General features: G+C 44.4%; 1 protein-coding gene across 4 annotated transcripts in view; it reads left to right on the top strand.

Moving 5' to 3' along the window:
- The window catches only part of CAMK1D (calcium/calmodulin dependent protein kinase ID), a 278,957-nt gene that overhangs the window by 204,194 nt on the left and 58,491 nt on the right, over positions 1–16,272 (top strand). The gene's annotated exons all lie outside the window — the stretch shown is intronic.

Raw genomic sequence — 16,272 nt, 5'->3', positions numbered from 1 at the left:
GCCAGGCAGGGGTTGGTCTCTTCTGCCAGGCAACTAGCAGCACAAGGGGACACAGTCTCAAGTTGTGCTGGGGAGGTCTAGGCTGGATGTTAGGAGGAAGTTCTTCCCAGAGAGAGTGATTGGCATTGGAATGGGCTGCCCAGGGAGGTGGTGGAGTCACCATCCCTGGAAGTGTTCAGGAAAAGCCTGGCTGAGGCATTTAGTGCCATGGTCTAGATGGTTGTCTACGGCTGGATGCTAGGTTGGACTGGATGATGTTGGAGGTCTCTTCCAACCTGGTTGCTTCTATGATTCTATGACTGTCACTGTGCCCTGCCCCAGCCCCACTACCAGCCCCACACTGATGCTCTGACTTTGAAATGACTCAGGTATTTGCTGTGAGTTAGAGAAGAATCTGTGAACTCTGCTGTATTGGACTTTTGGTGCTGGCTGTAGCTCCCACAGATTACTGTGTCTGAGACAATCCAGTTTAGCTTTTCTCCCTTCTTCTTGCTAACTTTGATTTATCCATTTATTTGGTTTGTTGAATCAACCATGGGTTTGCTTTTTTGAAACGTTGGTTTTCACAGTTTGTCGCTAATTCACTCGTTAAAAGAGATTATGCAAACAGACACCGTGATAGTAGGTCAGACTCCTAAAATATTGAGTATGACCTATCAGTGTTCACTTGTTGGCATTGATATATTCTTCTGTCTTGAAAATAAAATTACTGTGGAGCTACTTGTGTTGTGTTAATGAAGAATTATCTAGAGACTTCCATTTTCTGTGTCAAGGCAAGTGTGTAAAGTGTTAGTGTAGATGTGGATAGTTAAAATCTCTCCCAAAGCCATGGGACAGAACCAGTAAAACTCAGAATGCTGGCAGTTGGCCAGCCTGGTTTGCTCAGATGCAGGAGCAAACATCTACCTTTTAAAACAGCAGATACATAAATTCTTCTCTCTTTTGCTTGAGTGCTCATTATTAAAATGAACATGTGTCTGTTTTCACCTGCCTGATTAGATTCTTGGAAGTCTTCTCTGTGATAATTTGATGAGTTCCTTTAGAAACATCTCAATGGCCTGGACTAAATCAGGCACCAGTAAGACAATAATTGAAGAATTATTAAAGTAAGCCCTAGGGAACATTTATTTTATGTGGAACATTCTGGAAACTTTCTCTTTTGTGTACTATGCTCCTTCTATACTGTTTAACAAATACTTTCCTTCCAGGAGGAGTGGGGGAGGTTTTGGGCTTTTGGTTTGGGTGGGTTGTTTTTTTTTTAATTTTGAAAAGGCAGTAAATTCAGCTATTTTGCCAAATTAAAAACAAACAAACAGCCTGTGGCTGTGGCACTTGGTTTTAGTGCTGGGCAGCCAACGTGGACTGAGCAAGCAGAGGGTACTTGGCAGAATCATCCTTTCTGCCCTCTTTGTGCCCAGCTGGTTTTACTTGTGATTTCCCAGAATTTTTGGAGGCTGTCCTTAGTCTGACCAGCTTTGCCTGGTTGCTTCATTGGCTGCTGGTGGCACCACAGTGCTCCCATCTCTCATGGGGATGTTGTGGTAAGCATCTCTGTGAGGATCTCATCCCACAATATCATAGAATCAATGAGCTTGGAAGAGACCTCAAGATCATCCAGCCCAACCTATCATCCAGCCCTATCCAATCAACTAGACCATGGCACTAAGTGCCTCATCCAGTCTTTTCTTCAATACTTCCAGGGATGGTGCCTCCACCACCTCCCTGGGCAGCCCATTCCAATGCCAATCACTCTCTGGCAACAACTTCCTCGTAACATCCAGCCTAGACCTCCCCTGTCACAACTTGAGACTGTGTTCCCTTGTTCTGTTGCTGGTTCCCTGGGAGAAGAGACCAACCCCCACCTGGCTGCAGCCTCCCTTCAGGTAGTTGTAGAAGGACATAGACCTCAGAGATCATCTACTCCACCCTCCCTGTCTCACGTGAGGGACACCTCATGACTTGACTAGGTGGTGGAGTCGCCGTCCCTGGAGCTGTTCAAGGCAGGATTGGACGTGGCACTTGGTGCCATGGTCTAGCCTTGAGCTCTGTGGTAAAGGGTTGGACTTGATGATCTGTGAGGTCTCTTCCAATCCTAATAATACTGTGATACTGTGTGATACTGTGACTAGACTTGGCTGCTCAAGGCCTCATCCAGCCTGACCTTAAACACCATTTTGTTTCTAGATACCATTATGAATAGTCCCTCTTCAGCCGTCCTGTTCCAGGCTTCCTGTAGGATCCCTTCAGGTATTGGATGGCAGCTATAAGGTCCTCCTGGAGTCTTCTCTTCTTCAAGCTGAACAACAACTATCTTGCTCAGCCTGTCCTCATAGCAAAGGTGTTCCAGCCCTTGGAACATCTTCATGGCTCTCCTCTGGACTTACTCCATTAGTTCTATGTCCTTCTTAGGACGGGGACACCAGAAGCTACTTAAGATAATAAGCTCGGTGTTCAGTTGGAGAACTGGAGATGAGCACCACTGTACCTGCACTCAGCTTCTGGTTAGCTCTTCACCTAGGCTGTGAGAGTAGCTGTTGAATATATGTAATATATTTTTTTTTTGAGAGAAACATCAGATAATAGCAGGACTAATGATATAACCAAACCTAAAAACAGTGAGGTTGCTTTAATATAGCTAAAGACGCTGCAGTTGTTGAAAGAGATCCAATCTCAGGACATGAGAAGAGAACCTCAGTGTAGTTAGTCAGTGTGTGTAAGTAACCCCTGGACAAAGCAGACAAGGGATTAGTGGTATCTTCTAAGTCAAGTCTGGCTGTGCTGCTAAATGATAGTCTTTTGTTCATCCAGGAGCTATGGACCTGAGGCAAAACATGTACAGTCTTTGTTTTGTCTGGGGTCAGATTAGATTTTCATAATGGCTGTAAAATCTGTGAATCTGTCATATTCGATGTTAAGTGAACGAGTTAAAGGACTCCCATAATGTAGGTATGCACACCCAGACCAGAGCTGGGTCAGTCATTCAGTCATTAATTCAGTGAGCATAAACGTAAGGACATGACCACCCTTTTATTGGGTAGTGCCAAAGATTTATCTGCTCTAAGATTGTCCCTCGGATGACAAATGCTTTCATCTCTAAGTGCACCACCTGCTAATTCCATTGGGTCCCACATTTGTCATCTCTGGTGTGAAAAAATTCTGTTTCCCTTTTCTGTGCTCCGTCCTTCTCGAGATTCAGTATCTTGTATCTGCTCTGCCATCTCTTTCTTTTCTAAGTGGGATATCTCTTTTCATGGGGAAGCTCTCTGGCCCTGTTTGCTTTACTTCTCTTTCTCAAGCTTGATTATACTTTTAGCCAAAGCATCTTCAAGACTGTTTTCTGTAAAGGTCCACAAGGTGGGATTTGACTGAATGAACACAGAAATTAGTATTTCTGTTTCCTCACACCCACAGAAGCATCACACCCTAGAAATGCCTCCTTCCTTGCATTGGTTGAGGGAGCTGAGGGTGGTAGTGCTCATATGGGTGTTTATTGTGTAGACTTGCAAGATGGGGAGATGAACTTTGCCAAAATTGTTGAAGGTGTGAGTGTTTCACAGAATCAACCAGGTTTTAAGAGACCTCCAAGATCATCCAGTCCAACCTGTCACCCAGCCCTGTCCAATGAGCTAGACCATGGCACTAAGTGCCTCAGCCAGGCTTGTCTTGAGCACCTCCAGGCATGGCAACTGCACCATCATGGGTGTTTAGGGAAAAAATGAATTTCTTCATTTCACTCAGCTTTCTCCCACACCTTCTGCTTGCCTTTTCATGGCCTCAGAGCCTTTCAAGGAGCTGTCCTTGATAACTCCAGTGTTTATTTCCAGAATTTTATGGATGTCATATACTCTAACATTGCGTATGGACATTAAATGGATTTTTTCCCTTCTGTTTACTTCAATTCCTTGCTGCTTCTTAGGAAAGTCTTCATTACAATCAGCTAGGATTTTGTGGTTTTCTTCATCGGTTCTCTGCAAGTTTCTTCACACTTTCTCAAAAGTTAAAGAGCACATTGATGACTCTTTAATTGTATAGATAGTTGTTGTAACAGCTTGATAAAAGAAGAGTTCAGAGTTAACTTAGTCTGTTTGGGTTTAATATTTAGTTCTCCTAGCTGCTTGGCAAGTTGGTTTGGTAAACAGCATATCTCGACCAGTTGACTGAATTTCTTTTTCTGGTTTAACATAAATTTTCCTTGCTTGTGTTGGTCTAGACCAGATGGACAACTCAAAGTCGTACATCATAGGGAAGAGCTTTTTAAAAGAGTAGATTTTATGTGAGATACAGGGGGCATAAGTTTCCTCAAAGTTCTTTCTGCACTTAGGCAAATATCACTTAGAATCATAGAATCAACCAGGTTGGAAGAGACCTCCAAGATCATCCAGTCCACCCTAACACCCAGCCTTATCCAATCAACTAGACCATGGCACTAAGTGCCTCATGAAGGCTTTTCTTGAACACCTCCAGGGACAGCAACTCCACCACCTCTCTCTCTCTGTCAAGAACTTCCTCCTAACATCCAACCTATACCTCCCCTAGCACAACTTGAAGCTGTGTCCCTTTGTTCTGTTGCTGGTTGCCTGGCAGAAGAGACCAACCCCCACCTGTCTACAGTTTCCCTTCAGGTAGTTGTAGACAGCAATGAGGTCACCTCTGAGCCTCCTCTTCTCCAGGCTATACACCCCCAGCTCCCTCAGCCTCTCCTCACAGGACTGTGCTCCAGGCCTCTCACCAGCTTTGTCACCCTTCTCTGGACACATTCCAGTATCTCAACATCTCTCTTGAATTGAGGGGCCCAGAAGTGGACACAGGACTCAAGGTGTGGCCTGACCAGTGCTGAGTACAGGGAAAGAATAACCTCCCTTGTCCTACTGCCCACACTGTTCCTGATACAGGATAATACTTAGTATTATCTCAACGTAAGTTATTTCCACAATGACATATGCCTGCAAACTTAGTTGTGACAAAGCATGTGGAAATCAGGCTCAGGAAAAGGAGTACACACACAAAGGCAAATTTCCATAATTCACAGAAAAGCTGGGCTGTAGAGCAACTTTACTACACTTTTTCTGTGTTTGCTTTTCTTTTTCTTTAATATATTTAGGATAAATTCTAGTGTTGTACTCTTTAATATACATCGTGTAATTTCTATTATCCATTTTCAGTTACAATGGTTCTCATTATTTCTAGGTCTGTTCTTCCTAGTTAGTGTTGGCAGGACATTGAGGTTGGTTTCCATTGGAAAACAACCTAGAAGGAAAACAAACCAAATCTATTAATGCTGAAACATGACCTACTTTTAAATTGCTGTCAGGTGAGGAATCTCCTCCAGATTTTAACTATCCACTTATTTTGTGGGGAGTTGGAGGAATATGACAGCAGTTGGGAAATACATTGTTCCAGCCCTGGGAGAAGTATTTTGTGTGGTGGTTTGTCTACAGAGCTCTCCACTTTTCTGTTTTCTATAAGCAAAGTGGAAAAGGTTGAGGCAAAAACATCACACACACACACATGTATATATCTATCTTGCACAATGAGCAAGACTGATTGGGCTGACTGATTTACCAGCATCTCACATAAGGAAATTAATAAATTGTGGAGTAATTGCTTCTTTAAAAATAAAGATCTGAGTTATTGAATGCATGCTGTGCATATTTTAGTGACTTTTTTTAAACACTGGTTATTTTCATAGTGAAACTTGGGGTTCACATGCAGTGAGACATTGTATGCATGGGTTCATGTGTGGTGACATCAAACTGCTGGCTGATACTGTGGGCACTGGTGGAAGTCACCATTGCTGAGCTTCAACTTTGTCTTTTAATTTGATGCAAAGTCATAAAACCAGGGAGTAGATGACATATATCATAGAATCATAGAATAGTTTGGGTTGGGAGGGATCTTTAGAGGTCAACTAGTTCAACCCTGCTTGCAGTGAGCAGGGACATCTTCAACTAAATCAAGTTGCTCAGAGCCCATTCAACCTGACCTGGAATGCTTGCAGGGCTGTGGCATCTACCACCTTTCTGGGCACCCTGTGCCAGTGTTTCCACCACTCTGCACAGGTCATTTTTAAAATGGCAAAAAGCAGGCTTGAGTGCCATCAAGCTGCTAAAAGTAGATAATTTCTTGGCTCTTGTGGAGGTGCCAATAAAACTGTAAGAGTTCAGGAGAGCAGAATAGAAGTGTGCTAGTTTGAAGCTAGCTAGAATGTTTTGGTGAGAAGAACTAGTTTACAGGCTGTGAAAGACAAACTGTGATGATGTCTACTTCACTCATAGGCTTGCTGAGAGGTATAAGAACAAGAATGTAAATATAGATAAGGCACTGCTTCTTCTGCCTGGGAGCTCTGAGATGCACTTCTCTCTAGCCGCTCTGCCATCTCTCTGATTAATCCACTTTGCTTCCTAACCCCCTGGCTGAACCTCCATCCTTCCTTGGGACTGGGGTAAGGTAGAAGAGGGGTGGGAGAAGGTGGAAGGGCAGTTGGAAGCCCCTCCTGGGGACTCAGGCTTCTGGGAGGGGAGTTGTGTTTGTGTATTACCTTTTACCTTGTATATTTCTGTCTATAACTGTATATACTGTAAATATTTGCTTGTATATTGTGCTAAGCTGTAAATCTAAGCTTCGTTCAGGTTTCCAGAGCTGGCTGAGTCTAGTCTGGGTGATTTCCAATGTGGGAGGTGGGGGATGGGTAACACCCAAACCATCACAAAAAGGTGTATCCCTCTTCTGCCTTTCTTGGTATCTGTAGCCCTCAGCATAGCCCTAGAGGTGTGAGATTTTGCTGCAGTACTTCCTTAGGACTGGGTTGGGTGGGGAGGTTATCAGGACAGGTTGCTCTACTACAGATACATGCCTTATGGCAGCACTGAGCATGTGTTGCTGTAGTTTGCAGGTCTTAGGCCTCCTCCATGCACTGCTTTCTGTGGGGACAAATGCAGACGGAGGCAAGTGGGCTGCTGGCATTTGAAGAGCTGTCATAAGCTGTGAGTCAATAAGGTTTAGTCACAAGAGACTTGAAAACCTGTGGTCCTTTGTCATTTGGTTGCTGTTAGTGCTGTCATTCTTTTCACAGATGATGCAACCAGAGAAAATTTTGAAAACAATATTGACTGTTGCAATATAGACCAAAATGTCTTGTGCCCAGGTGGCCAAGAGAGCCAGTGGCATCCTGGCCTGCATCAGGAATGGTGTGGTCAGCAGGAGCAGGGAGGTCATTCTGCCCCTGTACTCTGCACTGGTTAGACCACACCTTGAGTACTGTGTTCAGTTCTGGGCCCCCCAGTTTAAAAGGGACGTTGAGATGCTTGAGCGTGTCCAGAGAAGGGCGACGAGGCTGGGGAGAGGCCTTGAGCACAGCCCTACGAGGAGAGGCTGAGGGAGCTGGGATTGTTTAGCCTGGAGAAGAGGAGGCTCAGGGGTGACCTTATTGCTGTCTACAACTACCTGAAGGGTGGTTGTGGCCAGGAGGAGGTTGCTCTCTTCTCTCAGGTGGCCAGCACCAGAACGAGAGGACACAGCCTCAGGCTGCGCCAGGGGAGATTTAGGCTGGAGGTGAGGAGAAAGTTCTTCACTGAGAGAGTCATTGGACACTGGAATGGGCTGCCCGGGGAGGTGGTGGAGTCGCCGTCCCTGGGGCTGTTCAAGGCAGGATTGGACATGGCACTTGGTGCCATGGTCTAGCCTTGAGCTCTGTGGTAAAGGGTTGGACTTGATGATCTATGAGGTCTCTTCCAACCCTGATGATACTGTGATACTGTGTGATACTGTGAAAATTTTGAATAAAACAAGGCAGCACTGACCCTGAAAAGTCATGGACCTCAAACAAGCTCCACAGCAGGGATTCTCTGAAGGAAAATGTTATATCCAAAGATCTTAACTGCCAAACTACATTACATCCCTGAGCTGAGTTTTCCAGAGACTTAGCAGTCTTGTCCCAGTGGAAACAGAAGTCTGCTCTCCAAAGCATAACTGCAGCTGCTCATCAAATGTCATATGAAACTTCTAAGGCAGGGAAGAACTTGGTTTAGTTTGCTAAGTTTGTTTCTGAGACATGACCACACCATTTCCCCCTAAACTTTATAAAACAAGCTGTTACCCAATTATCTTAAAATAATAAACTAAAAGGAAATAAAATTAGTTACATCCAGAGTGATTGGCATTGGAATGGGCTGCCCAGGGAGGTGGTGGAGTCACCATCCCTGGAGGTGTTCAAGAAAAGCCTGGATGAGGCACTTAGTGCCATGGTCTAGTTGATTGGATAGGGCTGGGTGCTAGGTTGGCCTGAATGATCTTGGAGGTGTCTTCCAACCTGGTTGATTCTATGATTCTGTCAGGGTGGGGTGCAGCCCTCTGATGCAGGCACCATCACAACTGTCATGACAGACTGAGGAGCCATCAGTCCTCCAGAATAAATCCCACAGCAATGTTGCATTGAACAGCACTATCAAAGGAGAGGGTGCTGATACTCATCCATCCCTGTCTACCACACACCCCCTACTGTATTCCAGAAAAATAAGGGAAAACTAATCCTGCATCCTTTCTTTGGTAGCCTTGGAGCATATATTTATGCCACCATCAGATTTTAAGATGGGTGATATAAAGCTGAAGTGATTTAAAATGTTATTTGCAACAACAAGGAAAGTCCTTGCCTGGTTCAAGCTGTATGTTTTACGGCATGCTGCAAATGAGAAAGCCAATGCAGTTCTCTAGATGAACACTGAATAAGGCAAGTCTCTGTAGGACATAGAGTATTTCAACAGCAATATCTGTCTCTGCCTGATTAACACCTTAGATTACTGGCACAAGGACAGTTTTAATCACATGCTTATATTTGCAAGAGGGCAGGCTAAATAATCATAATGTTCCTTTCTGGGTCTAAAATCTATTAATCTGTTTATTCATTTTCTTCTTATGTGTTACATCCTTTGAACAATGAGACCAGGGCAGCCAATTTCTTCTTCCTTTCGCACAGCAAGGTGGCCAGGTTCATTTTCTGGTTCTCATGCATTTTCACAATGCAGAGGAAGTTTAAAGCCAAACAGAAAAACTCCCCATTAAAAACAAAATCAATTTTTTAAATGGAAATGTTTGTATTAATAAGAATTCCTCCATTAGAGAAAAGTAATTAAGTCAGAACTTCCCAGGAATGGCCCCTTCAGTCTTTCTTATCTCACCTCACACTTTCAGCTTCATGCCTCAGCAGCTGAGTTGAGAGTTTTTACTGCTTTATGTTGTACAGCGCTGTGAACATGGAACTCCTGATCCATAAGCTGTTCACAGATCTAGGGTAATGCTCATATTTAACTTATTTTTTATATTGGCCTGGTATTCCTCCTGCTGCCAATTTATTTTCTTTAGGCATCCCTAATATGCAGATTTAAACACTGTCTGTGAGTCTCTGGGGTCAGCTCTGCCTTTTCTTGCTGATTCTGCTAACCCAAAGCAGTAATGCTTTGATCTCGGTATCACAGTATCACCAAGGTTGGAAGAGACCTCACAGATCATCAAGTCCAACCCTTTACCACAGAGCTCAAGGCTACACCATGGCACCAAGTGCCATGTCCAGTCCTGCCTTGAACAGCTCCAGGGACAGCGACTCCACCTCCCTGGGCAGCCCATTCCAGTGTCCAATGACTCTCTCAGTGAAGAACTTTCTCCTCACCTCAAGCCTAAATTTCCCCCAGTGTAGCTTGAGGCTGTGTCCTCTTGTTCTGGTGCTGGCCACCTGAGAGAAGAGAGCAACCTCCTCCTGGCCACAACTACCCCTCAGGTAGTTGTAGACAGCAATAAGGTCACCCCTGAGCCTCCTCTTCTCCAGGCTAACCAATCCCAGCTCCCTCAGCCTCTCCTCGTAGGGCTGTGCTCAAGGCCTCTCACCAGCCTCGTTGCCCTTCTCTGGACACGCTCAAGCATCTCTATGTCCAGTGATGGCTGGATCATGACTTGAACAGCAGTGAAGCATCACATGAACTTCACATTCTTCTGGAGAGAAAAACCTACAAGCTCTGAGTAGCTTTGATGGGATTCTTTGCTTAAATCCACCACTGACTTCTGATAAAAAGCAATTAAACTGTTAAGCAGTAAACAACCCAAGAATGGTTCCAGCCTGGTACTCCAGAAGAGACAGAAAAGAAAAACATGAATGTTTGTCCAAATGGCAAAGAAGTCAAAGTGATATTTCAAAGGGTGTTATTTTTCAAGCTCCTAAAACAAGTAGAAAAGTTCCTACACTTGATAACTGTAGAGGATGCAGGGGTGAATAAATGAGAGACTTTATCAGTACACACAGATGGTACCAGCAAGAGAACAAAAGGGTAACATGAATACATTTGTATCAATATATGACTAACATATTTCTAATTTCAGCATTTAGTTGTTCTTTAATTTGTGTATTCCCTTACCTGAAGGCTAACATATGTAAGGATGTCCCCTGCCAGCCAGCCCTGCTGTGGTGGCAGTGGTCTGGCAGGCACCTGGTAAAGTGACCCTCAACGTGTGGGCGCAGGTTTCAAACGCTGCTGGCAAAAGCATCAAAAGTTCAGGGAGATTGGCTCTTGCTTTGTTTTTGTGAGTTTAAGAGCTTTAAATTACAAGGGAGTTTTTGTTTGGTGTTCATCTTTAATCTTGCCTGGTGATACTGCAAAGGAATTGGCCGCTTCAGAAAAAGATTGATGACATCCTTTCTCCATCCCCGCAGCAGGAGCTGCTTTCCTTTTGTCAGTTTGGCTCTTTCCTGATGAACTTAATGATGAAATGAGTTAATGTAAAGTAAAAGTGCAATACCAACAGCAAAATATTTCCTCATCTCTCTCCTTTGCTTTTAACAAGGATTGTAAGAGTCCTTTTCAGCTGTCGTTGCAGGGTGTTCAGCCAGCAGTCTGCACACACAGAGCCCAAATAAAGAGGTAGCTCACCCCTCCACACAAAACCATTGGCATTTTCAAAGTTTTTTGAAACCTATGCTAAACTTAGACATGACCGTGGCAGCCTGTGCTGGAGATTTGGATCTACATTAAACACCAAATTAGGAAGAAACATGAGGAAAAATCCCCAAATCCAGCCAGGAAAATAAAAGATTGGAAACATAACAATGAACTCGGATTCTGTTTTTAACATCTGTCTCTGTTTCCTTGTTCATCTTCCTTAGAGCTGGGCAAACTTTCTATAGCTGACCCCAGGCCAGGGGACTGCAGGAGCGCATTGCAAACTCCAGCATCAGGCTAGATGCTGTGACAGACTTGCATTGTTTGCATGACTGATTTGTGAAGTCTCCTTGATGAAACACTAGATCTGGAAGCATTTACCTCAGGAAACTCTGGAACCAGAGTGCAGTCTGAGTCTTCCCAGCAGAGCTGCAGATAATGTTTCTTTTTTCATATGATCAAGCTGGATCTACTGCCCCTCTGCAAACCATGTTTTGAAGGCAATGCATCTTTCTTGTGTGGGAACTTGGGAAATCATCATCCCTCTGTACTCACCACAGGGCTGCTCACTACACAGTATCACAGTATCACCAAGGTTGGAAGAGACCTCACAGATAGGCATTGAGATGCTGGAGCATTACCAAAGAAGGGGAACAAGGGTGAAGGGTCTAGAGAACAAGTCCTCTGAGGAGGTCTGAAGGAACTGGGGTTGTTTAGCCTGGAGAAAAGAGGCCTCAGGGGAGATCTTACTGCTCTCTACAAATACCTGAAAAGAGCTTGTAGTGAGACTGAGGTCAGCCATTTTTCCCCAAGTAAGGAGTGGAGGAAATGGCCTCACATTGCACCAGGGAGGTGTAGATTGCACATTAGCAAACATATCTTCACCAAATGGGTTGTCAGGCTCTGGAACAGGCTGCCTGTGGAAATGGTTGTATCACTACTCATGGAGGATGTGGCTCTTAGGGACATGCTCCACTGGTGGACATGGCAGTGCTGGTTTAATGGTTGGACTTGATGATATCAAAGGTCTTTTCCAATCTGTATTATGTTTTTATGATTCTTAGTGGGGCTGGGCTTGTGGAAGAGAGCACTGATATATGCCTTGGATGTTCCATTTGGTCAAGACTGAGAGTTTCTGTCTTTCTCTATTTTTTACCATGAGAAATGAGAATAGTGTTTGTTCTGGAGTTTTTCATGTTGGTGGTCAGTGATGAGTACCTACAGGCACATAACCTCAGGTAAAAAAATCATAGAATCATTGAATCAGTCAGTCTTGGAAGGGACCACAAAGATCATCTAGTTCCAACCCCCCTGCCATGGGCAGGGACACCCTACTCTAGATCAGGCTGCCCACAGCCTCATCCAACCTGCCCTTAAGCACCTCCAGGGATGAGGCCTCAACCACCTCCCTGGGCAACCCATTCTAGGGTCTCACCACTCTCATGCTGAACAACTTCCTCAAGTCCAGTCTGAAAATGTAGTAGAAGTGAAAAATATTCATATTTATGGATGTGTTTGGTTTATTTTTCATTCTAGACTAAATGAATCTTCTGGACATTGTTTTGAAATTGTTTCCTGTATTGCTGGGTTCAGGCAGGCCACTTGCTGGGGTGACATGTGTGATGTGGACAGCCAGCTCGGCTCCTTCTCTGGGTGCTGGCCTTTCACAATGCTGCTTGTTGAACCAGGGGAGAGCCACCATTTGGTGGCTGAGGAAGGATCAAGGGATGAAGCTGCACACACTCCAACAGACATCCATGCTTTGCTGATTTTGTGCCCAGCTCTGAGTCCCCAGAGAGGGCTAATGCTACTCTGGATTGCAGTGTGACACCTGAGCTGTTTCCAGAGCTAAATGCTCTTCAAGTAATTGCACTTGGCTGCTCCACCTTTGACTTTTTCTTTGCTAGGAACCAAGATTGAAATCCACAGGGGAAAAAGCTCCTTGTGCTGTTGTTTGGGATAGTGTGTCCAGCTCCAGGAGCCAGTGCCAGCTGCAAGATGGGAGCAGCCCTCTTCCACTAATGAGAAATCTCACCTACCCTCTCCTTCTGGTTAGAAAATTGTCTTAAATTTCTTTAAGACAAAGACCTGATTCTGCTCTTACTGCCTGCAGTCTCAACTCCTGTCTCCTGTGCATTTCTCAGAATTGCCATAGAGAGGGCAAAGGTGACACTGCCACTATTTTATTTTAATTAATTAAATCAAATCTCAGAATAATAAATCCTGGGACAAACTTCAGTAGTGCTTTATGAGTGCCCAGTTCTGCTCAGAGTAGGATGCCATGTCCTCTCACAGCAGGTTTAGGGGACTGGAATCAAGCCAAGCCTTAGACAAACAGGTCACATCTCCATTATGAGTTTAGGTCAGATCCTCTTCACAGCTGCCCTTGCTGGTTTGCTCCTGGAGCAGCATTGACTTATGTCAGTATTGGGCTGATACAGGGAGCAGCATTCCCAATGATGTTTCTGTTGAGTTAACCCTATTTTGGAGGAGAAAAGCCATATGGACATAAGCTCCATATGGGAAGCAGCCATAGTCTTGGGTGCTGAGTTGCAGAACATCCCTGGCAGGTGAATATCAGCTGTGACTCTTGCCCATGGAAGGGAGTCTCTGTAGGTGAGTGCAAACACATAATGCCAGTTCCAGGTGCCATAATACAGAGTCACCACAAGAATAAATAGGAACTTGGCTCCCTTGACTCTCACTGTCTACCTGGGATGTTGTTGACACTGAATAACCAAGCAGCTGCAAGCTTACCAGCTGCTCCTTCTGAATCCTTGGATTAAGATCTGGTTTGCAAAGCATCATTGAAGAGACTGCAAATATTTTCCTTGTGTTGAAATAAAATTATAAGCAGATTGAGCCTGGGTACAGTAGATCCACTGGTCTAAATCTGACTAAGAAAAGCTTTTGATTAAAGAATGAGGCTTAAGGGGGATAGGGAGTGAGCTACCATAGAGGGAAATTTTGTCATTTTAATGAAAAAGTCTTTATGGAAGTATACTCTCAGTAAATGTCCAAGGAGAGCATCCTTAAGGAGCAAAGTGTGTGATGTAAATCAGTATCTGCTAAAGGAGTCCATCTCTTCAATATCACCAAAGTAACCATGTGAAACTGCACAACAGCATGTTCATGGAGAAATCTGCTGTCTGCAGCCATATTAATGACTGTGTGGGCTCTAATTTTCAGGGCAGTCAATTCAGGGGGAACAAAACGGCTGTAGGGGAAATGTGCAAAAGATGGGCAGGTAGAAGGAGCCAGTTTCAATAAAACTACGTTTGCTTCCCGTGAGCAGTGAGGCAGAGGTGTGTTTGTTCCCCCTTGGCAAGGCATGCAGTGGCTCAGGCAGAGTGTAGGGTTGAGAGGAGCTTGGAGTAGCACTCAGTGTATACATACGCACACACACGCATATGTATATGTATGTATATATACATAGACACCTGCACGTGCACATGTGTGTATATATATGAGAACTACAACTCTTACTGTGACAAACTGGGAAAGTAAGGAGTTTAATTCAAGTTTTTCTGGGTGTCACTGCAGAGCAGGCTGTTTGTCATGGCTCTTCTGCCACTGCATACCTCCTTCCTTGCTATGCCCGAAGTCACAGGCTCTGCAAATCAGTGCAGTATCAGGAGCTTTTCCTGCCCCACTGTCAACCCAGCACTGCTGCTCCAGGCTGTCTCTGTTAGCAGCAAGCAGCAAGCCCCAAAGCTGATGGTGTGTCCAGAGGACACAGCCTCAAGCTATGTCAGGGGAAATTTAGGCTCAAGGTGAGAAGAAAGTTCTTCACTGTGAGAGTCACTGGACACTGGAATCGGCTGCCCGGGGAGGTGGTGGAGTCGCCGTCCCTGGAGCTGTTCAAGGCAAGATTGGACGTGGCAGTTGGTGCCATGGTCTAGCCTTGAGCTCTGTGGTAAAGGGTTGGACTTGATGATCTGTGAGGTCTCTTCCAACCTTGTTGATACTGTGATACTGTGACTTCAGACCCTGGGTAAAGTTCACCCTTGCTGCAGAATTTCAGTTTAATGCCAGTATTTTAGCAAGCTATTTGACTTGTTTGCCTAGCACTTAATGGGAGGATTATCTGGTTTGTTGTGTTTTTTTTTCTTCCAAGTTTGCTTTTCATTTTCAGAGTTAAATATGTTTGTTTTTAGCCTTCTCTCCCATTCAGGCTCCAAATTTCCCTAGGAAGTGACTTCATGGCATTATTCAAGCAGATTATTTCTTGGAGTGGCTGAATTACCTAGTGTTCATATAATGGCAAGCTCCCTGCCCATATATATTTAATGACTGTAATTATTTATTATTTTCTTTTTCATTAGGTTTGTCTTTAAAGAAAGTTTTACTGTGTTATTTAGGATACATTAAGTGGTGCAACTTGCTGAAGAAACATATCACATGCACTTTATTTTTTAATGGGTTTTGCTTGTTAAAATGGAAATTTTTCTTTACCCTAGCAGGGCAAGTTTTTGTTGGCAGTTTTATTATTTCAATTACTCAGCCATCTCTTTCCTCTTTTGTTTCCCCATATGCTCCTCCAGGGAGTTTTAATGTGTCCATTCTTTATTTAAAATTGGGTTGAGAACATGTTATGTCTAACAGGGCAGAGGAAAAGTGTAATATAGAAGACATTAAACAGTGGAATGTCAAGGTTTTATTTTCTTTCCTCTTTGAGTTGTGGAATCTTTTCCCCATCTGTGTCATCTGATGATTAGTTGCACTGATAATCTACACTGCCTCATCAATAACTGTCTGCTACCAGTGCTAGGCAAAGGCCATGCTGTGCCTAAAGGGTTTGTGGCTGCTGATAAATGAATGTACCATGTACAAGTACAGGGTGGGACCTTCGAGAGCATTTAAAGTTGCCAGAGGCACAGAGTCGTTCAATAAACCAACACTCTATAGGTGCTGGCAGCAGCTACTGTGTGCATTTCACTTGCCAATACAGAGAGAAGAATGGAACCGTTCCTCCAAGGTGAAACCCATGCCTTGCCTAGTGGAGTGAAAAGTGAACCCCAGGGAATCATACTAGTAGAGAGCCTTATGACCTGAGTGGGTCAGCACCAGCAAGAAGGGCAGACCAAATTCACCTCTACAAAGCTCCCTACAGAGACCATGGAAACACATCTCCTCCCCTGACTTCTGCTGGGGTACAGTTGTGATTTCCCTCTGAAATTTCTAGTGAGTCTTTGACCACTCTCCGATGTGTGATGGATTTTGTTTCCCATTATAGCATGACTGTCCCTTGGACTATGGAAAAGTCAAACCCAAAGCTTGCTGGGACAGTGGGAGATCCTCTAGAGCTCCAGGTGGATGTGTGCTTGGACCACCTGTGGCAAGTGCATGA

The sequence above is a fragment of the Pogoniulus pusillus genome, chromosome 4 (assembly GCF_015220805.1).
Source record: "Pogoniulus pusillus isolate bPogPus1 chromosome 4, bPogPus1.pri, whole genome shotgun sequence".
NCBI classification, from domain to species: Eukaryota; Metazoa; Chordata; class Aves; order Piciformes; family Lybiidae; genus Pogoniulus; species Pogoniulus pusillus.
Note: the sequence above shows the minus strand (reverse complement) of the source record. Positions and strands in the feature narration are given on the sequence as shown.